The following is a 27,500-nucleotide window of genomic DNA, read 5'->3' on the forward strand; positions in this document are numbered from 1 at the left end:
GCACCACTTGTGGATGCAGACGGCCATCTCCGCTCCTCGCTGGGGAGGGAAAAATTTTGTAGTGCGATGCCCAAGCAGACGTGCCCTTGGTCGAGGCCTCGGGTGCAACTTGCATTCAAAGACTTGATGATTTACGAGATTCTACAATTCACACTAAGTATCACATTTTGCTACATTATTCATCATGGCGAGAGCCAAGATATCCATTCCCGAGAGTCATGATTTTGTTTTATTTTTGTCTTTTAGTGACCCAAGCATGCAAGGTGCTGGCTCGCGCTTCATTCTTTGGATTTCTAAGGTGCGCGATGCACCTGTGTGTTGGGTGTTGACACATCTCGAACCTCGAGCACCCAATGGGTGTGACGAGGAATGTTGTGGTGTGTCCCTGCCCCATCACCTCACAAAGGTGGGAGGCGACGCATGGGAGAGCCGTGTCAACGAACGGGGCCCCTACCCCAAAAATCAAGTGAGTGCACCCATCCTAATCACAGAACACTCTAAGCGATGAGTCAACACACCTGGGCAAGGGAACAGGGGGTTGCGACAGTCTCGAATTGCAGCCATTAAAATGACGAATCCCTGGCAGAGTGCCGCACACGCAGTCGGACCATGAAATCTCAATGGGGGATGAGGCCCGGACCCCCTCTGAACTGGAATCGAGCAGAGACCTCTCACTCCAACGTGGACATCGTTCGAGGGCACCGATCCTAATACAGATTGCATCTGAGTCTCTTCTTTGCCCCGCGGGGAATCCATGCTTTCGATCACGGGCATTCGATGTGACCGTCAACCTCGACGGCATTGGACTCGTAGCTTGGCCATCCAGCACATCGCTGAAGGGCCGAGTGTCCGCAGGTCGCCAAGATTTCGGGGGCGAGGAGGAGGCTAGCTCCATCCCCTACACGATTTAGGGTCTCAAACCGATAATGATCCTATTGCAGGTTCACCTACGGTAACCTTGTTACAACTTCTGCTTCCTCTAACTGATAAGGTTCAGTGAACTTCTCGTGATGTTGCCGACAAGAACCGCCGTCGTTGGCACGATCCGAACACTTCATCAGATCATTCAATCGGTAGCTAGTTAGCAGGCTGAGGTCTTGTTCGTTAATAGAATTAACCAGACAAATCACTCCACCAACTAAGAATGGCCATGCACCACCACCCATAGAATCAAGAAAGAGCTCTCAATCTGTCAATCCTTACTATGTCTGGACCTAGTAAGTTTCCCCGTGTTGAGTCAAATTAAGCCACAGGCTCCACTTGTGGTGGTGCCCTTCCATCAATTCCTTTAAGTTTCAGCCTTGCGACCATACTCCCCCTGGAACCCAAACACTCTGATTTCTTAGAAGGTGCTGGCGGAGTCCTTAGAGCAACATCCGCCGATCCCTGGTTGGCATCGTTTATGGTTGAGACTAGGACGGTATCTGATCATCTTCGAGCCCCCAACTTTTGTTATTGATTAATGAAAACATCCTTGGCAAATGCTTTTGCAGTGGTTCGTCTTCCATAAATCTAAAAATTTCACCTCTGACAATGAAATACGAATGCCCCCGACAGTCCCTATTAATCATTACTTCGGTCCCAAAGGCCAACGAAACAGGACCAGACTCCTATCACGTTATTCCATGCTAATGTATTCAAAGCATAGGCTTGCTTTGAGCACTCTAATTTTTTCAAAGTAACGGTGCCAGAACTACGACCCAGCCAATTAAGGCTAGGAACACATCACCGACAAAAGGGATGTGAGGGCTAGTGCACACCCAGAAGGCAGACCGACCGTGACGACCCAAGGTCCAACTACGAGCTTTTTAACTGCAACAACTTAAATATACGCTATTGGAGCTGGAATTACCACAGCTGTTGGCACCAGACTTGCCCTCCAATGGATCCTTGTTAAGGGATTTAGATTGTACTCATTCCAATTACTAGACTCGATGAGCCCAATATTATTATTTATTGTCACTACCTCCCCGTGTCAGGATTGGCTAATTTGTGCGCCTGTTGCCTTCCTTGGATGTGGTAGCCATTTCTCAGGCTCCCTCTCTGAAATCAAACCCTAATTCTCTGTCACCCATCACCACCATGGTAGGCCTCTATCCTACCATCGAAAGTTGATAGGGCAGAAATTTGAATGAAGCGTCGCCAGCACAAAGGCCATGCGATCCGTCGAGTTATCATGAATCACCAAAATAGCAGGCGAGCCCGCACCGGCCTTTTATCTAATAAATGCATCCCTTCCAAGAGTCTTGATTTGGTGCATGTATTAGCTCTAGAATTACTATGGTTATCTGAGTAGCAAAGTACCATCAAAGAAACTATCACTGATTTAATGAGCCATCCGCAGTTTCACAGTCTGAAATAGTTCATACTTAGACATGCATGGCTTAATCTTTGAGACAAGCATATGACTACTAGCAGGATTGACCAGGTAGCTTCTAACAATGAGGGGACCCCCACGACCTGCTACAGCCAAGGGATGCCCACCGTGATGGGAAACCAAAATTTGCATTTGCTCCGTCATGCATCCAAACATAATCTGCCACACAAGCAACAAGAATGACGTTCATAGCACATGTAGGACTCGCAACACTCAAAGATTTCACACAAGAGGAAAGTGTCCCATCGTCGACCGGAGAGGGCCGAACAGGGAGCCTCAGTTCATAGGCACCTGGGAAGAACAACCTGTACGAAATGCTTTACCCTCGAACTCGTTGTCACCACTACTCGAAAAGAAGCCTTGAGTCTGTACGAGATGCACCGCGCACGTAGCCACCTCAATTGTAAGGCCACTCAGAGACATCCATTTCCCAGGCATATGCCACCTACACGCCTATTGAGGTGCATCGACAGAGACAAAATCCTTCTCGATCGCAACAAACGTTTTCCCATGATGAAGAGCTGGTTGCCGAAGTGCCAAAGGAGACCACCGTGCTGAAGGGTGAAGGGTCGTGCGAGTCGAAAACATGGCTGGTTATGCGATTGGCTGGGGCATCACTATGCACGCGACCACCTCAATTATAAGGCCGCTCAAGGGCATCGTGTATAAAAATGTGATGAGAGCCCGACCATATACACGGACATGTCTAACCTCTGGCAAATATCTCCTTTCCTAGCACAGCCTCACTAACTGTTCCTCGTGACACATGATCTGCCAGCGCAGGTACAAAAAAGTTCCTACGGTTGAACACTCACACTAGCATTGTCAGACAAGCTTCAATCTCATGCACATGCACATACCAAAGAACTGGCACCACGAGGGAACCACCCGCGAGCACCCACATCTTGGCAAAAAGCATTCGTGCGATTTCTTCCCCTAGACAGACACGTTGGGCCTGCACTTGTTAGAGCATTGCAAAGACGAGCGCTCTGGTTCGCAGGAGCCTGAGAAGAACATCTTGTACGAAACCCATTCCCCCAAAATGCTTGAATCACAAGTGCTCACAGCAAGGTCATAATGTAAAGATGTACACTGCACATGCGACCGAGTAAGGACACTCAGAGACAACCATTTCCCAGGCATATGCCCCCTACATGCTTTTTGGTGCACCCCATACAAACAGCCATACTTCGACAAGCCCTCCCAGAATTTTGCATCTGAAGAGAGAGATGAAACACCTTGGGCTTTTTGTCCACACAATGCAAACACTGAACGCTCTCTTTAGGGGGGAACTGAAGAAGAGTATCTCCCGCAGATCCCATGAGCCGCAGCCATTTGGATTGCACAGGGCAAGACAGGGCATGGAGAGTTTCCGCATCCAAACAAAAATTATCGGTAATACTCTACGCTTCTACTGGCCCAAACCACAAAGGTTGTCACGACAGTGCCATGCACTTCTGTAGGATGAGATAGCGAAGAGGTGAGCACACACCAAGAACACACTAGCGAATAAATTATGCAGCAACCAAACCTTTCGCCGGCCCCCCTCTCAATCCCAAGACTCTACTGATCGGCAAAAACTTAGGGTGGAGAGTGGACCCTTGATGAAATTAGGGACGTCGAGCAATGCACTCGTGCAACCATCTCTGTCCTTCTTGCCGTCCAGGCAGGATAAAAATGCAATGATAGAATGTGCCAATGAGACAAAGCTCTTGGCTAAAAGATACAACTCCATACACACTCAGCAACAAGCGCATCTTAGAATCGAACACCAAATGTGCAGTGTGTTGCAAGCCATGCAGACACCTACATATAGGGTATATCCCACAAAACAAAGTGACAAGTACTTCCCACCAGCTCCACCATTGTGATTACCGAATGGGATAATACTCAACGCCATAGAGTAATGACCATCATTACCGTCTCGGAATAGATACAAGCACATCGAGCTTCATCCGATCAGCTGGATGAATTTCACCTTTAAGGGGCCCAATCCAAAAGTTTTGGAGGTCATCTCCTGGAACTCTCAAAAACAAGGCCCATCTTACATGCAAACTCTGCTACTGCATAAACATAGGTTGCAATTAAAGAGAAATTGCAAGGCTGTCACAATGGCCCGAGGCCAATGCTCCGACTAAGTCAATTTTCTCTTGCAATCACCATGCCGCCATTCAGAGAGAGATCTCCCCATTCACTTGTGACGCGACGTACAATCCAAGTGCTAGACACGAGCTCGCCCTTGAAAGGCCACTTTCCAAGGCATCCCCCGATGACACATTGGAATGAAAACCGCTGTCAAACCATTTCCCAATGTTATGCCGATCAAGTTGGCACAGAGCCACTAGATGAGGGCTCCAGTTTTAGATCGAGTTTTAAAATCACTAAGAAGACACGGTGAGGGCTAGCAACCGCTACCAAACCTTTTCCCGAAATTGTGCCAGCTAAGTGACTAGAAAACATGATCCAAAGGACAGTCCAGGAATAGCACCCTCGAGGGTGGGCTTCACGCCCCTCTAATTGATTCAACGTCGGCGTCCACCGTTTCAAAATCTGACATATCCATCCACCATGACAGCGGAATTGAATCAATGAGGGGGGCACGGGAGAGGCTCACGGTAACCACCTCCCCCATTGTATCCATGATAGGCATGCAAAAAATTTTGCTAGAGTGCCAAGCAACCACCTCAGGGCTATAGACAAGGGCTCGCTATTAGATCAACTTCGAAATTGCAGAACAGACGCAGTGTAGAATGGCAACCGCTGCCAAGTCTCTTCCGTAATTGCGTCGGTCGAGTGATCGAAGAAGGTGATCTAAGAGAGGGTCCAAGTGTAGGCATTCGTTGGGGGATTCGCGCTGATGGCATAAATTTATGCAATACCCAAGCAACACTGGATGGAGTTGCTAGATGAGGGCTCCCATTTTAGATCGAGTTTCGAAATCACCAAGTAGACGCGGTGAGGGCTGGGAACCGCTGCCAAACCTTTTTCCGAAATTGTGCCAGCTGAGTGACTAGAAAACATGATCTAAAGGAGAGTCCAGGAATAGCACCCTCGAGGGTGGGCTTCACGCCCCTCTAATTGATTCAACGTCGGCATCCACCGTATCAAAATTTGACATATCCATCCACCATGACAGCGACATTGAATCAATGAGGGGGGCACGGGAGAGGCTCGCGACAACCACCTCCCCCATTGTAGCTGTGATAGGCCCACAAAATTTTTATCTAGAGCACCAAGCACCCACCTCATGGCTAGAGACAAGGGCTTGCCATTAGATCAACTTCGAAATTGCAGAACAGACATGGTTTAGAATGGCAACCACTGCCAAGTCTCTTTCGTAATGGCGTCAGACGAGTGATCGAAGAAGGCGATCTAAGAGAGGGTCCAAGCGTAAGAATTCGTTGGGGGATTTGCACCGATGGCAAAAATTTATGCAATACCCGAGCAACACTGGACGGAGGTGCTAGACGAGGGCTCCCATTTTAGATCGAGTTTCAAAATCACCAAGAAGATGCAGTGAGGGCTGGCAACCACTGCCAAAACTTTTTCCAAAATTGCGCCAGCTGAGTGACTAGAAAACATGATCCAAAGGACAGTCCAGGAACAACACCCTCGAGGGTGGGCTTTACGCCCCTCTAATTGATTCAACGTCGGCGTCCACCGTTTCAAAATCTGACATATCCATCTGCCCTGACAGCGACATTGAATCAATGAGGGGGGCATGGGAGAGGCTCGCGGCAACCACCTCTCCCATTGTAGCCGCGATAGGCTCGCAAAAAATTTTGCTAGAGCACCAAGCACCTACCTCATGGCTAGAGACAAGGGCTCGCCATTAGATCAACTTTGAAATCATAGAACAGACGCGGTGTAGAATAGCAACCGCTGCCAAGTCTCTTCCGCAATTGCATCGGTTGAGTGATCAAAGAAGGCGATCTAAGAGAGGGTCGAAGCATAGGCATTCATTGGGGGATTTGCGCCGATGGCATAAATTTATGCAATACCCGAGCAACACCGGACGGAGGTGCTAGATGAGGGCTCGCGTTTTAGATCGAGTTTCAAAATCACCAAGTAGAGGCGGTGAGGTCTGGCAACCGCTGCCAAACCTTTTTCCAAAATTGTGCCAGCTCAGTGACAAGAAAACATGATCTAAAGGAGAGTCCAGGAATAGCACCCTCGAGGGTGGGCTTCATTCCCCTCTAATTGATTCAATGCCAGCGTCCACCGTTTCAAAATCTGACATATCCATCCGCCCTGACAGTGGCGTTGAATCAATGAGGGGGGCACGGGAGAGGCTCACGGCAACCACCTCTCCCATTGTAGCCATGATAGGAATGCAAAAAAATTTTCTAGAGCGCCAAAGCACCCACCTCATGGCTATAGACAAGGGCTCGCCATTAGATCAACTTCAAAATCGCAGAACAGATGCGGTGTAGAATGGCAACCGCTGCCAAGTCTCTTCCGTAATTGCGTTGGTCGAGTGATCGAAGAAGGTGATCTAAGAGAGGGTCCAAGCATAGGCATTCGTTGGGGGGATTCGCGCCGATGGCATAAATTTATGCAATACCCAAGCAACACCGGACGGAGGTGCTAGACAAGGGCTCCCATTTTAGATCATGTTTTAAAATCACCAAGTAGACGCGGTGAGGGCTGGCAACTGCTGCCAAACCTTTTTCCAAAATTGCGGTAGTTGAGTGACAAGAAAACATGATCTAAAGGAGAGTCCAGGTATAGCACCCACGAGGGTGGGCTTCATGCCCCTCTAATTGATTCAATGTCGGCGTCCACCGTTTCAAAATCTGACATATCCATCCGCCTTGACAGCGGCATTGAATCAATGAGGGGGGCACGGGAGAGGCTCGCGGAAACCACCTCTCCCATTGTAACCATGGCAACCACCTCTCCCATTGTAGCCATGATAGACACGCAAAAAAATTTTGCTAGAGTGCCAAGCACCCACCTCATGGCTAGAGACAATGGCTCGCCATTAGATCAACTTCAAAATCGCAGAACAGATGCGGTGTAGAATGGCAACCGCTGCCAAGTCTCTTTCGTAATTGCGTCAGTCAAGTGATCGAAAAAGGTGATCTAAGAGAGGGTCCAAGCGTAAGGCATTCATTGGGGTAATCGCGCCGATGGCAAAAATTTATACAATACCCGAACAACACCGGACGGAGGTGCTAGATGAGGGCTCCCATTTTAGATCGAGTTTTAAAATCACAAAGAAGACACGGTAAGGGATGGCAACCGCTGCAAACCTTTTTCCAAAATTGCGCCAGCTGAGTGACAAGAAAACATGATCTAAATGAGAGTCCAAGAATAGCACCCTCGAAGGTGGGCTTCATGCCCTTCTAATTGATTCAACATCAACGTCCACCGTTTCAAAATCTGACATATCCATCCACCCTGACAGCAGAGTTGAATCAATGAGCTGGGCACGGGAGAGGCTCGCAGCAACCACCTCTCCCATTGTAGCCACAATAGGCTCACAAAAAATTTTGCTAGAGTGCAAAGTACCCACCTCATGGCTATAGACAAGGGCTCGCCATTAGATCAACTTTGAAATTGCTGAACAGACGCGGTGTAGAATGGCAACCGCTGCCAAGTCTCTTCCGTAGTTGCGTCAGTCGAGTGATCGAAGAAGGTGATCTAAGAGAGGGTCCAAGCATGTAGACATTCATTGGGGGATTTGCGCCGATGGCAAAAGTTTGTGCAATACCCGAGCAACACCGGACGGAGGTGCTAGATGACGGCTCCTGTTTTAGATCGAGTTTTAAAATCACCAAGTAGACGCGGTGAGGGGCTGGCAACCACTGCCAAACCTTTTTTCAAAATTGCGCCAGCTGAGTGACAAGAAAACATGATCTAAAGGAGAGTCCAGCAATAGCACCCTCGAGGGTGGGCTTCATGCCCCTCTAATTGATTCAACGTCGGTGTCCACCATTTCAAAATCAGACATATCCATCCGCCCTAACAGTGGCATTGAATCAATGAGGGGGGCACGGGAGAGGCTCACGGCAACCACCTCTCCTATTTAAGCTATTAGTGCGAGGCTCGCTCTGCATTAGAAATTAGTGAACACACCGACATCCACCTTAAAAATCCAAATCCTTTAAAATTCCTACCAAATAGCCATTCACGACCCAATTTTTTATGAGGTCGGCAGAGGAGCAAAAGATTGTCATCGGTTAGGAGATGTGAGTTCATAGAGCCGAGGGACTGAAATGGTCATCGAGCTCATCCAATCAACTGGATGAATTTCACCTTGAAGGGGCCCAATCCAAAAGTTCTGGAGGTCATCTCCTGGAACTCTCGAGAACAAGGCCCATCTTACATGCAAACTCTGCTACTGCGCAAACATAGGTTGCAATTAAAGAGAAATTGTGAGGCCGTCACAATGGCTCGAGGCCATTGGCTCCGACTAAGTCAATTTTCTCTTGCAATCACCATGCCGCCATTCACAGAGAGATCTCCCCATTCACTTGTGATGCGACACATAATCCAAGTGCTAGACGTGAGCTCACCCTTGAAAGAAAGACCACTTTCCAAGACATCCCCCATTCACTTGTGCAGCGATGCACAACCCAAGTGCTAGACGCGAGCTTGCCCTTCAAAGAAAGACCACTTTCCAAGACATCCCCCGATGACACATTGGAACGACAACTACTGTCGAACCATTCCCAATGTTGTGACGATCAAGTTGGCACAGAGGCAACCTTAGGGAGCTCCCCTGTAGCAATCGGGATGTGCTTTCATACCCATCTCTCACAAAAACCAATCTTAGTTGTGAACAAATTTCTCCGCAATGAAACCATTGGAACGACGACTATTGTCGAACAACTCCCAAATTTTTTCCGATGGAGTGAGAAAGAATAGTAACTTTGGGGAGCCGCACATCGCAAATGGGCTGCTGCTTCATTCCGCTCTTATATATAGATCCCTTGTCACTCATGACGCGCAACCCAACTGCTTTTCAAAATTGCGCTAGCTGAGTGACAAGAAAACATGATCTAAAGGAGAGTCAAGGAATAGAAACTCGAGAGTGGGCTTCATGCCCCTCCAATTGATTCAACGTCGGCGTCCACCATTTTAAAATCTGACATTTCCATCCGCCTTGACACCGCCATTGAATTAATGAGAGGGGCACGGGAGAGGTTTGCGGCAACAACCTCTCCTCTATAAGCTATCAGTGCGAGGCTCGCTCTGCATTAGAAATTAGCGAACACGCCGACATCCACCATAAAAATCCAAATCGTTGAAAATTCTGACCAAACAGCCATCCACGACCCAATTTATTATGAGGTCATCTAAGGAGCAAAAGATTGTCATCGGTTAGGAGATGTGAATTCATGGAGCCAAGGGACTGAAATGGTCATCGAGCTCATCCGATCAACTGGATGAATTTCACCTTGAAGGGGTCCAATCCAAAAGTTCCAGAGGTCATCTCCTGGAACTCTCAAGAACAAGGACCATCTTACTTGCAAACTCTGCTACTGTGCAAACATAGGTTGCAATTAAAGAGAAATTGCCAAGCCATCACAGTGGCCCGAGGCCAATGCTCCGACTAAGTTAATTTTCTCTTGCAATCACCATGTCACCATTCACAGAGAGATCTCCCCATTCACTTGCGACGCGATGCACAATCCAAGTGATAGACGCGAGCTCGCCCTTGAAAGGCCAGGCCACTTTCCAAGACATCCCCCGATGACACATTGGAACGACAACCGCTATCGAACCATTCCCAATGTTGTGCCGATCGAGTTGGCACAGAGGTGACCTTAGGGAGCTCCCGCATAGCAATCGGGATGTGCTTTTGTACCCATCTCTCACAAAAACCAATCTTAGCTGTGAACAAATTTAGAATCCAAGGCTTGTATCCATTGATATCATTGGCACTGGGTCTATATATTCAAAGGCCACGGAGAGGTTCTGATAAGAGAAGCTCCCCTGCTCGCTCGCACAAACATCCCAAATGCTAGACACAAGCTCCCGCCCTTAGCATCGCTCTCCAGATCGCCGCAATGACACATTGGAATGACAACCGCTGTCGAACAACTCCCGAATTTGTGCCAATGGAGTGAGAAAGACAAGCAACTTTGGGGAGCCGTGCATAGCAAATGGGCTACTGCTTCATTTCGCTCTTATATATAGATCCGATGTCGTTGATTTTGTTTGGAATCTGAGGCTGCATTCGTCCTTGCTCACACAAGCAATGGCTCTTCTCATCGAATGGTCACGGGGAGCTTTCGATTACAAAGGCTCCCTTGTCACCCGTGATGTACAGCCCAACTGCTAGACGATGGCTCGCCCTTTAGATCACTGCCCAGGAAACCACCACAATGGCACCATTGGAACGACAACCGCTGCCGAACCATTCCAAAATTTTTTTGCCAAAGAAGTTGTTGCAAAGAGAACGACTCTGGGGAGAGAGCCCTCGCATAGCAAAATCATAATGGCTTCACGACAGCTGGATGGGATTTGAATTCATGGAGCTAAGGGAGTGAAATGGTCATCGAGCTCATCCGATCAACTGGATGAATTTCACCTTGAGGGGCCCAATCCAAAAGTTCCGGAGGTCATCTCCTGGAACTGTCAAGAACAAAGGCCAATCTTACATGCAAACTCTGCTACTGTGCAAACATAGGTTGTAATTATAGAGAAATTGCAAGGCCGTCACAATGGCCCGAGGCCAATGCTCCGACTACTAAGTCAATTTTCTCTTGCAATCACCATGCCGCCGTTCACAGAGAGATCTCCCCATTCACTTGTGACTACACACAATCCAAGTGCTAGACGCGATCTCACCCTTGAAATGCCGCATTCCAAGACATCCCAATGACACATTGGAATGACAACCACTGTCGAACCATTCCCAATGTTGTGCCGATCAAGTTGGCACAGAGGCAATCTTAGGGAGCTCCCTCGAATCGATCGTGAAGTGCTTTTGTACCCATCTCTCACAAAAACCAATGTTAGCTGAACAATTTTAGAATCCAAGGCTCGTATCCATCGATATCGTCAGCACTGGGTCTATATTCAAAGGCCACGAAGAGGTTCTAATAAGACAGGCTCCCCTGCTCTCTTGCACAAACATCCCCAAATGCTAGACGCAAGCTCCCGCCCTTAGCATCGCTCTCCAGATCACTGCAATGACACATTGGAATGACAACCGTTGTCGAACAACTCTCAAATTTGTGCCGATGGAGTGAGAAAGAAGAGCCAGATCGGGTCGACAAAAATGGCTAAGCTAGATCAAGTCAGCCAGCATGGCTCGGCCACCATTTTTTGTCGAGAGCTTTCGATATTAAAGTTCCCATGTAGCAGCGATAAGTACACCATGACAAAATTGCAAGAGCGCCGAGCACCCATAGAAAATTTCCATTATACCAAGCAATGCCGGAGTGCTAGACAAGGGCTCACGTTTAGATAAAGTTTTAAAATCACCAAAAAGACACGCCATGGATCGGCAACCACTGCCTCACCTTTTTCAAAATTGAGTCATCGGAAAACATGATCTAAAGGAGAGCTGAGGAAAAGCACTGAGATCGCTTCATGCCCCTTTCATTCATTCAACATCAGCATACATCGTTTGAAAACCCAACAATCCGATCCTCCTAGACACCAATGTTGAATCAATGAAAGGGGCATGGGAGAGGCTCGCAGCAACAACCTCTCCTATATAAGCTATTAGTGCGAGGCTCACTCTGCATTAGAAATCTACGATAGCAGGGACAAAAACCATAAAAATCAAATTCAATGAAAAATGTGACCAAACAGCCATCCACGACATTGTTTTTGGAGCTTGCCCAGATCGGCCCGACCAGAATGGCTCGCCCAGATCGGCTCAGCCAGCATGGCTCAGGAAGATCGGCTCGGCTAGCATGGTGACTTGCTGACTTGGTGAGTGTACTTCAAACTGTCAAGAACAAAGGCCAATCTAAAATGCAAACTCTGCTACTGCGCAAACATAGGTTGCAATTATAGAGAAATTGCAAGGCCGTCACAATGGCCCGAGGCCAATGCTCCGACTACTAAGTCAATTTTCTCTTGCAATCGTCATGCCGCCGTTCATAGAGAGATCTCCCCATTCACTTGTGAAGATGCACAATCCAAGTGCTAGACGCGAGCTCGCCCTTCAAAGGCCGCATTCCAAGACATCCCGATGACACATTGGAATGACAACCGCTGTCAAACCATTCCCAATGTTGTGCCGATCGAGTTGGCACAGAGGCAATCTTAGGGAACTCTCGCGTATCAATCGAGAAGTTCTTTCGTACCCATCTCTCACAAAAACCAATGTTAGCTAGACAATTTTATAATCCAAAGCTCGTATCCATCGATATCGTCAGCACTGGGTCTATATTCAAAGGCCACAGAGAGGTTTCGATAAGAGAAGCTCCCCTGATCGCTTGCACAAACATCCCCAAATGCTAGACGCAAGCTCCCGCCCTTAGCATCGCTCTCCAGATCACTGCAATGACACATTGGAATGACAACCGCTGTCGAACAACTCCCAAATTTGTGCCAATGGAGTGAGAAAGAAGAGCCAGATCGGGTCGACGAAAATGGCTAAGCCAGATCGGGTCGGCCAGCATGGCTCGGCCACCATTTTTTGCCAAGAGCTTTTTATATTAAAGCTCCCATGTAGCCGTGATAAGTACACCATGATAAATTGCTAGAGCACCAAGCACCCATAGAAAATTGCCATTATACCAAGCAACGCCAGAGTGCTAGACAAGGGCTCACGTTTAGATCAAGTTTTAAAACCACCAAAAACACACGCCATGGATCGGCAACCGCTGCCTCACCTTTTCCAAAATTGAGTAATCGGAAAACATGATCTAAAGGAGAGCCGAGGAAAAGCACTGAGATCACTTCATGCCCCTTTTATTCATTCAACATCAGCATACACCGTTTGAAAACCCAACAATCCAATCTGCCTAGACACCAATGTTGAATCAATGAAAGGGGCATGGGAGAGGCTTGCGGCAACAACCTCTCCTATATAAGCTATTAGTGCGAGGCTCGCTCTGCATTAGAAATCTGTGATAGCGCGGAAAACTCCCTTAAAAATCCAATTCAATGAAAAATGTGACCAAACAGCCATCCACGACACCGTTTTTGGAGCTCGCCCAGATCGGCTCGGCCAGAATGGCTTGCCCAGATCGGCTCAGTCAGCATGGCTTGGCCAAATCGGCTCTGCCAGCATGGTGACTTGCTGAATTGGTGAGAGTACTTTGAACTGTCAAGAACAAAGGCCAATCTAACATGCAAACTCTACTACTGCACAAACATAGGTTGCAATTATAGAGAAATTGCAAGGCCGTCACAATTGGCCGAGGCCAATGCTCTGACTACTAAGTCAATTTTCTCTTACAATCGCCATGCCGCCGTTCATAGAGAGATCTCCCCATTCACTTGTGATGATGCACAATCCAAGTGCCAGACGCGAGCTCGCCCTTGAAAGGCCGCGTTCCAAGACATCCCGATGACACATTGGAATGACAACTGCTGTCGAACCATTCCCAATGTTGTGCCAATCGAGTTGGCACAGAGGTGATCTTAGGGAACTCTCACGTATCGATCGAGAAGTGCTTTCATAACCATCTCTCACAAAAACCAATGTTAGATAAACAATTTTATAATCCAAGATTCGTATCCATCGATATCGTTGGCACTGGGTCTATATTCAAAGGACACGGAGAGGTTCCGATAAGAGAAGCTCCCCTGCTCTCTTGCAAAAACATCCCCAAATGCTAGATGCAAGCTCCCACCCTTAGCATCGCTCTCCAAATCACCGCAATGACACATTGGAACGACAACCATTGTTGAACAACTCCCAAATTTGTGCTGATGGAGTGAGAAAGAAGAGCCAGATCAGGTCGACGAAAATGGCTAAGCCAGATCGGGTCATCCAGCATGGCTCGACCACCACTTTTTGCCGAGAGCTTTCGATATTAAAGCTCCCATGTAGCCGCGATAAGTACACCATGAAAAATTGCTAGAGCACCGAGCACCCATAGCAAATTGCCATTATACCAAGCAACATCGAAGTGCTAGACAAGGGCTCACGTTTAGATTAAGTTTTAAAATCACCAAAAACACACGCCATGGATCGGCAACCGCTGCCTCACCTTTTCCAAAATTGAGTCATCAGAATACATGATCTAAAGGAGAGCCGAGGAAAAGTATTGAGATTGCTTCATGCCCTTAACATTGATTCAACATCAGCATACACCGTTTGAAAATCCAACAATCCGATCCGCCTAGACACCAATGTTGAATCAATGAAAGGGGCATGGGAGAGGCTCGCGGCAACAACCTCTCCTATATAAGCTATTAGTGCGAGGCTCACTCTACATTAAAAATCTGCGATAGCACGGACAACTCCCTTAAAAATCCAATTCAACGAAAAATGTGACCAAACAGCCATCCACAACACCATTTTTGGAGCTCGGCCAGATCGGGTCAGCTAGAATGGCTCACCCAGATCGGGTCGGCCAGCATGGCTCGCCCAGATCGGCTTGGCCAGATAGGCTCAGCCAGCATGGCTCGGCCAGAACGGCTCGCCTAGATCGGCTCACCCAGAACGGCTCGCCCAGATCGGGTCAGCCAGAATGGCTCGCCCAGATCGGCTCGGCCAGCATGGCTCGGCCAGAACAGCTCAGCCAGATTGGGTCAGCCATAATGGCTCGCCTAGATCGGCTCGGCCAGCATGGCTCAGCCAGAATGGCTCAGCCAGATCGGGACAGTGACTTGATGAACGGACTTAGAGATTCGACTTGGTGGCCCGACCTGGCGGGGTGACTTGATGAACGCACTTGAAGGGTCGACTTGGTGGGGTGACTCTATGAACGGACCTAAAGAGTTGACTTGGTGAGAGTACTTGGTGGGGTGACTCGATGAAAGGACTTAAAGAGTCGACTTGGTGAGAGTATTTGGGGGGGTGACTTGATGAACGCACTTGAAGAATCAACGTGGTTAGAGTACTTGGTGGGGCAACTTGATGAACGGATTCAAAGAGTCGACTTGGTGAGAGTACCTGGTGGCTTGACTTGATGAGCAGACTTAAAGAGTCAGCTTGGTGAGAGTACTTGGCAGGGTGAACTGATGAATGAACATAAAGAGTCGGCTTCGTGGGAGTACTTGGTGGGCCGACCTGGTGGGGTGACTTTATGGATGGACTTAAAGAGTCGACTTGGTTAGAGTACTTGTTCTGGTGACTTGAGAAACGGACTTGAAGAGTCGACTTGGTGGGGTGACTTGATGAAAGGACTTAAAGGGTCGACTTGGTGAGAGTACTTGGTAGGGCGACTTGATGAACATACTTAAAGGGTCAACTTGGCGGGGTGACTTGATGAACGGACCTAAAGAGTTGACTTGGTGAGAGTACTTGGCGGGGTGAACTGATGAACGGACTTAAAGAGTCGACTTGGTGGGCCGACTTGATGAACAGACTTATAGAGTCGACTTGGCGGGGTGACATGATGAACAGACCTAAAGAGTTGACTTGGTGAGAGTACTCGGTGGGATGACCTGATGAACAGACTTAGAGAGTCGACTTGGTGAGAGTCCTTGGTCGGCCGACCTGGTTGGGTGACTTCGTGAACTGACTTAAAGAGTCGACTTGGTGGGAGTACTTGGTGGGGTGACTTGATGAACGGACTTCAAGGGTCGACTTGGCAAGGTGACTTGATGAACGGTCCTAAAGAGTTGACTTGGTGAGAGTACTTGGTGTGGTGACTTGATGAAAAGACTTAAAGAGTCGAATTGGTGAGAGTACTTGGTGGGGTGACTTGATGAATGCACTTGAAGGATCGACTTCGTGGGGTGACTTTATGAATGGACCTGAAGAGTTGATGTGGTGAGAGTGCTTGGTGGGGTGACTTGATGAACATAGTTAAAGAGTCGACTTGGTGAGAGTAGTTGGTCGGGTGACTTGATGAATGCACTTGAAGAATCGACTTGGTTAGAGTACTTTGTGGGGTGACTTGATGAATGGACTTAAAGATTCAACTTGGTGGGCCAACCTGGCGGGGTGACTTGATGAACGGACTTAGAGAGTTGACTTGTTGAGAGTACTTGGTGACTTGGTGGGCCGACCTGGTCGGGTGACTTGATGAACAAACTTAAAGAGTCGACTTGGTGAGAGTACTCGGTGGGCTGACCTGGTCATGTGACTTGATGAACGGACTTAAAGAGTCGACATGGTGGGCCGACTTGGCTGGGTGACTTGATGAACAAACTTAAAGAGTCGACTTGGTGGATCGAACTAGTGGGGTGACTTGGTGAGAGTACTTGGTGGGCTGACCTGGCAGGGTGACTTGATGAACGAACTTAGAGAGTTGACTTTGTGAGAGTACTTGGTGGGTCGAACTGGCGGGGTGACTTGATGAACGAACCTAAAGAGTCAACATGGTGAGAGAACTTGGTGGGCCAAGCTGGCGGGGTGAATTGATGAACGAACCTAAAGAGTCGACTTTGTGAGAGTACTTGGTGGGCCGACCTGGCGGGGTGAGTTGATGACCGAACTTAAAGGGTCAACTTGGTGAGAGTACTTGGTGGGCCGACCTGGCGGGGCGACTTGATGAACAAACTTAAAGAGTCAACTTGGTGAGAGTACTCAGTGGGGTAACCTGATGAACAAACCTAAAGAGTCAACCTGGTGAGAGTACTTGGTGGGCCGACCTGGCGGGGTGACTTGGTGAGCAAACTTAAAGAGTCGACATGGTGAGAGTAGTTGGTGGGCTGACCTGGCAGGGTGACTTGATGAACGAACTTAAAGAGTCGACTTGGTGGGCCGACTTGGCAGAGTGACTTCATGAACGAACTTAAAGAGTCCACTTGGTGGGCCGACCTGGCAGGGTGACTTGATGAACAAACTTAAGGAGTCGACTTGGTGAGAGTAATTTGTGGGCTGACCTGGCGGGGTGACTTGATGAATGAACTTAAAGAGTCGACTTGGTGGGGTGACTTGATGAACGCACTTGAAGGGTCGACTTGGTGGGGTGACTCTATGAACGGACCTAAAGAGTTGACTTGGTGAGAGTACTTGGTGGGGTGACTTGATGAAAGGACTTAAAGAGTCAACTTGGTGAGAGTACTTGGTGGCTCGACTTTATGAGAAGACTTAAAGAGTCCACTTGGTGAGAGTGGGCCTAACGGGGCGATGTGGTGAGTGGGCCTAATAGGGTGAGTTGGTGGGGAAACTTGGTGAGTGGTATTAGAGAGCCGACGTGGTGAGGCAACTCGGCGAGTTGGTTCGTTGAGATGACATGGTGAGCTGACTTGGTTAGTCGACCTGGCGAGCAAACTTAAAGAGTCGACTTGGCAACATACTCGAGTCAACTTGGTGAGGCGACCTGGCGAGCGGGCTCAAAGAGTCAACATGGTGAGGTGACTCATTGAGTCAACATGGTGAGGTGACTCATGGTGAGGAGCTATCCTTGAGGCGACTTGGTGGGCCTACTTGATTAGTCGACTTGGTGAGCCGACCTTATGATCTGACACGGTGAGCGGGCTTAAAGAGGCAATGACTTGGTGGGGTAACTCGGCAAGCCAACTTATCACGGCGAGATTGTTAGTCAACTTGGTGAGCTGACTTGGTGAGCACACTTAAAGAGTCAACTTCGTGAGGTGACTCGGCGAGTTAGCCTGCTGATGCGACTTGGGCGGGCCGACTTGGTGAACAAACTTAAAGAGGCGACTTGGGCGGGCTGACCTGGTGAGCGAATTTAAAGAGTTGACTTGGCAACGTACTTGAACAACTGACTTGGTGAGCTGACATGGTGAGTGGGCTTAGAGAAGCAACTTGGTGAGGCGACTTGATGAACAGACTTAAAGGGTCGACTTGGCGGGGTGACTTGATGAACGGACCTAAAGAGTTGACTTGGTGAGAGTACTTGGCGGGGTGAATTGATGAACGAACTTAAAGAGTCGACTTGGTGGGAGTACTTGGTGGGTCGACTTGATGAACGAACTTATAGAGTCGACTTGGTGAGAGTAGTTGTTCTGGTGACTTGATGAACGGACTTAAAGAGTCGGCTTGGTGGGGTGACTTGATGAAAGGACTTAAAGAGTCAACTTGGTGGGGTGACTTGATGAACGAACTTAAAGGGTCAACTTTGTGGGGTGACTTGATGAACGGACCTAAAGAGTTGACTTGGTGAGAGTACTCGGTGGGGTGACCTGATGAACAAACTTAGAGAGTCAACTTGGTGAGAGTGCTTGGTGGGCCGACCTGGTTGGGTGACTTCGTGAACTGACTTAAAGAGTCGACTTGGTGGGAGTACTTGGTGGGGTGACTTGATGAATGGACTTCAAGGGTCAACTTGGCGAGGTGACTTGATGAACGATCCTAAAGAGTTGACTTGGTGAGAGTACTTGGTGTGGTGACTTGATGAAAAGACTTAAAGAGTCGAATTTGTGAGAGTACTTGGTGGGGTGACTTGATGAACGCGCTTGAAGGGTCGACTTGGTGGGGTGACTTTATGAACGGACCTAAAGAGTTGATGTGGTGAGAGTTCTTGGTTGGGTGACTTGATGAACATAGTTAAAGAGTCGACTTGGTGAGAGTTGTTGGTCGGGTGACTTGATGAACGCACTTGAAGAATCGACTTGGTTAGAGTACTTGGTGGGGTGACTTGATGAATGGACTTAAAGATTTGACTTGGTGGGCTGACCTGGCAGGGTGACTTGATGAACAAACTTAGAGAGTCAACTTGGTGAGAGTACTTGGTGACTTGGTGGGCCGACCTGGCCGGGTGACTTGATGAACAAACTTAAAGAGTCGACTTGGTGAGAGTACTCGGTGGGCTGACCTGGTCACGTGACTTGATGAACAGACTTAAAGAGTCGACTTGGTGGGCCGACTTGGTCGGGTGACTTGATGAACGAACTTAAAGAGTCAACTTGGTGGGTCAAACTAGCGGGGTGACTTGGTGAGACTACATGGTGGGCTGACCTGGCAGGGTGACCTGATGAACGAACTTAGAGAGTCGACTTTGTGAGAGTACTTGGTGGGTAAAACTGGCGGGGTGACTTGATGAACGAACTTAAAGAGTCAACCTGGTGAGAGAACTTGGTGGGCCGAGTTGGCGGGGTGAATTGATGAACGAACCTAAAGAGTCAACTTTGTGAGAGTACTTGGTGGGCCGACCTGGCGAGGTGAGTTGATGACCGAACTTAAACAGTCGACTTGGTGAGAGTACTTGGTGGGCCGACCTGGTGGGGCGACTTGATGAACGAACTTAAAGAGTCGACTTGGTGAGAGTACTCGGTGGGGTGACCTGATGAACAAACCTAAAGAGTCGACCTGGTGAGAGTACTTGGTGGGCCGACCTGGCGGGGTGACTTGGTGAGCAAACTTAAAGAGTCGACTTGGTGAGAGTAGTTGGTGGGCTAACCTGGAAGGGTGACTTGATGAACGAACTTAAAGAGTCAACCTGGTGGGCCGACTTGGCAGAGTGACTTCATGAACGAACTTAAAGAGTCCACTTGGTGGGCCGACCTGGCGGGGTGACTTTATGAATGAACTTAAAGAGTCAACTTGGTGAGAGTAATTTGTGGGCTGACCTGGCAGGGTGACTTGATGAATGAACTTAAAGAGTCGACTTGGTGGGGTGACTTGATGAACGCACTTGAAGGGTCGACTTGGTGGGGTGACTCTATGAATGGACCTAAAGAGTTGACTTGGTGAGATTACTTGGTGGGGTGACTTGATGAAAGGACTTAAAGAGTCAACTTGGTGAGAGTACTTGGTGGCTCGACTTTATGAGCAGACTTAAAGAGTCCACTTGGTGAGAGTGGGCCTAACAGGGCGATATGGTGAGTGGGCCTAACGGGGCGAGTTGGTGGGGTGACTTGGCGAGTGGTATTACAGAGCCGACGTGGTGAGGCGACTCGACGAGTTGGTTCGTTGAGATGACATGGTGAGCTGACTTGGCGAGTCGACCTAGCGAGCAAACTTAAAGAGTCGACTTGGTAACGTACTCGAGTCGACTTGGTGAGGCGACTTGGTGAGCGGGCTCAAAGAGTCAACATGGTGAGGCGACTCATTGAGTCAACATGGTGAGGCGACTCATGGTGAGGAGCTATCCTTGAGGCAACTTGGTGGGCCTACTTGATTAGTCGACTTGGTGAGCCGACCTGACGAGCTGACACAGTGAGCGGGCTTAAAGAGGTGATGACTTGGTGGGGTAACTCGACAAGCCAACTTATCAAGGCGAGATGGTGAGTCAACTTGGTGAGCTGACTTGGTGAGTGCACTTTAAGAGTCAACTTCATGAGGTGACTCGGCGAGTTAGCCCGCTGATGCGACTTGGGTGGGCCGACTTGGCGAACGAACTTATGGAGGCAACTTGGGCAGGCTGACCTGGTGAGCGAACTTAAAGAGTTGACTTGGAAACGTACTTGAAAAACTGACTTGGTGAGCTGACATGGTGAGTGGACTTAGAGAAGCAACTCGGTGGGGCAACTTGGCGAGCACACCTGCTAGGGCAAGGTGGTAAAATGACTAGGTGATTCGACTTGGTCAGCTGACTTAGGGAGCTGACTTGGTGAGCGAACTTAAGGGGTCGACTTGGTGAGGCAACCTAAATAGTCAACTCGGTGAGGTGACTTAGGGAGCCGACATGGTGAGCGGTCTTAAAGAAGAGGCGACCTGGTGGGGCAACCTAGTGAGGCGAGATGGTAAGTCATCTTGGTGAGCCGGCTTGACGAGCTATGAGTGGACTTAAAGAGTCAATTCTCTATTTGGCAAAGACCACACGGTTAGATGACTTGGTGATCCGACCTGGCTAGCAAAATTGGCAAGCAAACTTATAGATATGACTTGCTGTCCCCAGCCAGGATCGCACGCCTGGGTCAACGCAACTTGGGTCACCCAACTAAGTCAACCCATCTCCGTCGCCCCAGCCTCGGGCGACCCGACCGGGTCGCCAGAGTGGGTCAACGAGGGGAAAAAAAAAAAAAAAACAAAAAAAATCATGGGAGGCCCTGTACAGCGAAAAGCACTAAATTTTGGGCATTACAAAAAAAAAAAAAAAAAAACAAGTTACCCGCTTTTGGATCACGCACAAGTTTTAGTTCACGTATTGCCGAGTCGACTCGAGGCATTATGCCTAGCTAGCCAGATTCGAGATAGGGTAGCCGAAACGATCCAATTTGAGAATTTTCTTTATAAAAAGAGATCATGATAGGCCTCGTAAGGCAAAAAAGAATGAATTTTGGGAGTTCAAAAAAAATGTTACCCGGTTTTGGATCGCGCACAGGGCTCGGGTCACGTAGCATCGAGGTGCCCTGGGTGACATGATTCGAGCGAAAAGTCGACGGTGGCATGAGTCGTGCAAAAACATTGGAGGCCATTAAGGCTCGAGGCGCTTTGAGTCGAGGTTGCCGAGGCGGGTCGGGTTGAAAACTTTGGGCGTTAACCAAAAAGAAAAAGTTAACCGCTTTTGGATCATGTACACGGCTCGGGGCACTTAGAATCAAGTCAAGCACGGTGACATGAGTCGTGTGAAAAATTTGGAGACGACTCGAGTCGAGGTATCCGACTCTATTCAAGTTCAAAACTTTGGGACTTGACAAAAAAAAGAAAAAAGAAAAAGTTACCCGATTTTGGATCACGTAAGTGACTCGGCCACTCAGAATCAAGGCAAGTGCGATTACATGAGTTGAGCGAAAAAAAAAATGGAGGCGGTTAAGACTCGAGGCAATTCGAGTTGGGGTAGCTGAGTCGATTCGAAAAATTTGGCCATTAGCCAGAAAAAGAGTTAATCGCTTTTGGATCACGTACATGACTCGGGGCGCATAGAATCAAGTCAAGCACGGTGACATGAGTGGTTTGAAAAAATTGCAGGCGATTAAGGCTCGAGGCAATTTGAGTTGGGGTTGCTGACACGATTCGGGTTGAAATCTTTGGGTGTTAACCAAAGAAGGAAGAAGTTAACCACTTTTGGATCACGTACATGACTCAGGGCACCAAGTCGAGCATGGTGACATGAGTCCTGCAAAAAAACTGGAGGCAGTTAAGGCTCGAGGCGATACGAGTCGGGGTCGCCGACACAATTTGGGTTGAAAACTTTGGGCGTTAACCCAAAAAGAGAGTTGATCACCTTTGGGTCACACACATGACTCGGTGCACTTAGAATCATGTTGAGCACAGTGACATGAGTCGTGCAAAAAAATTGGAGGCGGTTAAGGCTCAACGCGATTCAAGTCGGGGTTCGGGTAATTGGGGCGATTCGTGTCGGGGTTGCCGACACGGTTCGAGTTGAAAAATTTGGGCATTAACCCCCAAAAAAAAAAAGGTTGACCTCTTTTGGACCATGTACATGACTCGGGGCACTTAGAATCAAGTCAAGCACGGTGACATGGGTTGTGCAAAAAATTCGGAGGCGATTCGAGTCGGGGTAGCCAACTCGATTTGAGTTCAAAACTTTGGGCGTTAACCAAATAAATAAGTTGACCGATTTTGGATCACGTACATGAGTCATCTACCCTCGCAAAAATTACAAAACCCAGGGACCCACCTGGAATTTGCAGTCGGAAGATTTTTCTGCCCTCATGAAAATTTACAAACCCCACCCGCTCAAAATTTGGACTTGGAAGTTTTTTCCTCCCTCGCAGAATTTACAAACCCCACCTGCTCGGAATTTGGCACTTGGAAATTACGAAACCCCGCCTGCCCAGAATTTGGACTTAGAAGATTTTTCTGCCCTCACAGAAATTGCAAACCCGACCCACATGGAAAACTTTTTTCTCACTTGCAAAAATCACAAAACCCCACCCGCGGGGAATTCGGCACTCGGGAGATTTTTTCGCCCTTCTGAAAATCGCAAACCCCACCAGCTCAAAATTTGGGACTCAGGAGATTTTTTTCCCCCTCATGGAAATTCTACAAAACCCCACTCACCCGAAATTTGGCACTCGGGATATTTTTCTGCCTTCGCAGAAATTTCTACAAAACCCCTCCCTCCTGCCCGGAATTTGGCACTCGAGAGATTTTTCCGCCCTGGCGGAAATTGCAAACCCCACCCGCCGGGAATTTGGCACTTGGGAGATTTTTTCGCCCTTGCAGAAATTTTCACAAAGCCCCACCCGCCCGGAATGTGGCACTTGGGAGATTTTTTTGCCCCGGAGTGAGAAAGACAAGCAACTTTGGGGAGCCGCGCATAGCAAATGGGCTACTGCTTCATTCCTCTCTTATATATAGATCCAATGTCGTTGATTTCATTTGGAATTTGAGGCTGCATTCATCCTTGCTCACACAAGCAATGGCTCTTCTCATCGAATGGTCATGGGGAGCTTTCGATTACAAAGGCTCCCTTGTCACCCGTGATGCGCAGCCCAACTGCTAGACGATGGCTCGCCCTTCAGATCGCTGCCCAGGCAACCAACACAACGGCACCATTGGAACGACAACCGCTGCCGAACCATTTTGAAATTTTTTTTCCAAAGAATTTGTTGCAAAGAGAACGACTCTGGGGAGAGAGCCCTCGCATAGCAAAATTAGGATGGCTTCACGACAGCTGGATGGGATTTGAATTCATGGAGCTAAGGGAGTGAAATGGTCATCGAGCTCATCCGATAACCTGGATGAATTTAACCTTGAGGGGCCCAATCCAAAAGTTTCAGAGGTCATCTCCTGGAACTGTCAAGAACAAAGGCCAATCTTACATGCAAACTCTGCTACTGTGCAAACATAGGTTGTAATTATAGAGAAATTGCAAGGCCGTCACAATGGCCCGAGGCCAATGTTCCGACTACTAAGTCAATTTTCTCTTGCAATCACCATGCCGCCGTTCATAGAGAGACCTCCCCATTCACTTGTGACGACACACAATCCAAGTGCTAGACGCGATCTCACCCTTGAAACGTCGCGTTCCAAGACATCCCAATGACACATTGGAATGACAACCACTGTCGAACCATTCCTAATGTTGTGCCGATCGAGTTGGCACAGAGGCAATCTTAGGGAGCTCCCTAGAATTGATCAGGAAGTGCTTTTGTACCCATCTCTCACAAAAACCAATGTTAGCTGAACAATTTTAGAATCCAAGGCTCGTATCCATCGATATCGTCGGCACTGGGTCTATATTCAAAGGCCACAGAGAGGTTCTGATAAGATAGGCTCCCCTGCTCTCTTGCACAAACATCCCCAAATGCTAGACGCAAGCTCCCGCCCTTAGCATCGCTCTCCAGATCACTGCAATGACACATTGGAATGACAACCATTGTCGAACAACTCTCAAATTTGTGCCGATGGAGTGAGAAAGAAGAGCCAGATCGGGTCGACAAAAATGGCTAAGCCAGATCAGGTCGGCCAGCATGGCTCGGCCACCATTTTTCGTCGAGAGCTTTCGATATTAAAGCTCCCATGTAGCAGCGATAAGTACACCATGACAAAATTGATAGAGTGCCGAGCACCCATAGAAAATTGCCATTATACCAAGCAACGCCGGAGTGCTAGACAAGGGCTCACGTTTAGATCAAGTTTTAAAATCACCAAAAAGACACGCCATGGATCGGCAACCACTGCCTCACCTTTTCCAAAATTGAGTCATCGGAAAACATGATCTAAAGGAGAGCCGAGGAAAAGCACTGAGATCGCTTCATGCCCCTTTCATTCATTCAACATCAGCATACACCGTTTGAAAACCCAACAATCCAATCCTCCTAGACACCAATGTTGAATCAATGAAAGGGGCATGGGAGAGGCTCACGGCAACAACCTCTCCTATATAAGCTATTAGTGCGAGGCTCACTCTGCATTAGAAATTTGCGATAGCGGGGACAAAAACCTTAAAAATCAAATTCAATGAAAAATGTGACCAAACAGCCATCCACGACATCATTTTTGGAGCTCACCCAGATCGGCCCGGCCAGAATGGCTCGCCCAGATCGGCTCAGCCAGCATGGCTCGGGAAGATCGGCTCGGCCAGCATGGCGACTTGCTGACTTGGTGAGAGTACTTCGAACTGTCAAGAATAAAGGCCAATCTAAAATGCAAACTCTGCTACTGCGCAAACATAGGTTGCAATTATAGAGAAATTGCAAGGCCGTCACAATGGGCCGAGGCCAATGCTCTGACTACTAAGTCAATTTTCTCTTGCAATCTGCATGCCGCCGTTCATAGAGAGATCTCCCCATTCACTTGTGACGACGCACAATCCAAGTGCTAGATGCGAGCTCGCCCTTCAAAGGCCGCGTTCCAAGACATCCCGATGACACATTGGAATGAAAACTGCTATCGAACCATTCCCAATATTGTCCCGATCGAGTTGGCATAGAGGCGATCTTAGGGAACTCCTGCATATCGATCGGGAAGTTCTTTTGTACCCATCTCTCACAAAAACCAATGTTAGCTACACAATTTTATAATCTTCGGGTTGAAATCTTTGGGTGTTAACCAAAGAAGGAAGAAGTTAACCACTTTTGGATCACGTACATGACTCAGGGCACCAAGTTGAGCACGGTGACATGAGTCCTGTGAAAAAACTGGAGGCGGTTAAGGCTCGAGGCGATACGAGTCGGGGTCACCGACACAATTTGGGTTGAAAACTTTGGGCGTTAACCCAAAAAAAGAGTTGATCGCCTATGGATCACGCACATGACTCGGTGCACTTAGAATCATGTCGAGCATGGTGACATGAGTCGTGCAAAAAAATTGGAGGCAGTTAAGGCTCGACGCGATTCGAGTCGGGGTTCGGGTAATTGGGGCGATTCGTGTTGGGGTTGCCGACACGGTTCGAGTTGAAAACTTTGGGCATTAACCCCCCAAAAAAAAAAGGTTGACCTCTTTTGGACCACGTACATGACTCAGGGCACTTAGAATCAAGTCGAGCATGGTGACATGGGTTGTGCGAAAAATTTGGAGGTAATTCGAGTCGGGGTAGCCAACTCGATTTAAGTTCAAAACTTTGGGCGTTAACCAAATAAATAAGTTGACCGGTTTTGGATCACGTAAATGAGTCGTCTGCCCTCGCAAAAATTACAAAACCCGGGGACCTGCCTGAAATTTGCAGTTGGAAAATTTTTCTACCCTCACAAAAATTTACAAACCCCAACCGCTCGAAATTTGGACTTGGAAGTTTTTTCCTCCCTCGCAGAATTTACAAACCCCACCTGCTCAGAATTTGGCACTTGGAAATTACGAAACCCCGCCTGCCCAGAATTTGGACTTGGAAGATTTTTCCGCCCTCACAAAAATTGCAAACCCGACCCACATGGAAAAATTTTTCGCACTTGCAGAAATCACAAAACCCCACCCGCGGGGAATTCGGCACTCGGGAGATTTTTTCACCCTTTCAAAAATCGCAAACCCCACCAGCTCAGAATTTGGGACTCGAGAGATTTTTTTACCCCTCGTGGAAATTCTAAAAAACCCCTCACCCGAAATTTGGCACTCGGGATATTTTTCTGCCCTGGCAGAAATTTCTACAAAACCCCTCCCTCCCGCCCAAAATTTGGCACTCGAGAGATTTTTTCGCCCTGGCGGAAATTGCAAACCCCACCCGCTGGGAATTTGGCACTTGGGAGATTTTTTCGCCCTTGCGGAAATTTTCACAAAGCCCCACCTGCTCGAAATGTGGCACTTGGGAGATTTTTCTGCCCCGGAGTGAGAAAGACAAGCAACTTTGGGGAGCCACGCATAGCAAATGGGCTACTGCTTCATTCCACTCTTATATATAGATCCAATGTCGTTGATTTTATTTGGAATCTGAGGCTGCATTCATCCTTGCTCACACAAGCAATGGCTCTTCTCATCGAATGGTCACGGGGAGCTTTCGATTACAAAGGCTCCCTTGTCACCCGTGATGCGCAGCCCAACTGCTAGATGATGGCTCGCCCTTCAGATCGCTGCCCAGGCAACCACCACAACGGCACCATTGGAACGACAACCGCTGCCGAACCATTCCAAATTTTTTTTGCCAAAGAAGTTGTTGCAAAGAGAACGACTCTGGGGAGAGAGCCCTCACATAGCAAAATCAGGATGGCTTCACAGCAGCTAGATGGGATTTGAATTCATGGAGCTAAGGGAGTGAAATGGTCATCGAGCTCATCCGATCAACTGGATGAATTTCACCTTGAGGGGTCCAATCCAAAAGTTTCGGAGGTCATCTCC

General features: G+C 48.3%; 1 non-coding gene and 1 pseudogene across 1 annotated transcript; both read right to left on the reverse strand.

Annotated features, from left to right (window-relative positions):
• Positions 1 to 64: 64 nt before the first annotated feature.
• Positions 65 to 218, reverse strand: LOC149548541 (5.8S ribosomal RNA). Its single transcript, XR_016355020.1, has one exon. It is a non-coding gene; the product is annotated as a 5.8S ribosomal RNA (ribosomal RNA).
• A 706-nt stretch (positions 219 to 924) lies between these two features.
• LOC149548542 (18S ribosomal RNA) lies at positions 925 to 2,431 on the reverse strand (annotated as a pseudogene).
• Positions 2,432 to 27,500: the final 25,069 nt, after the last annotated feature.

Source organism: Cupressus sempervirens, chromosome 7 (assembly GCF_028749045.1).
Source record: "Cupressus sempervirens isolate cs-2001-9-10 chromosome 7, ASM2874904v1, whole genome shotgun sequence".
Lineage (NCBI taxonomy): Eukaryota > Viridiplantae > Streptophyta > Pinopsida > Cupressales > Cupressaceae > Cupressus > Cupressus sempervirens.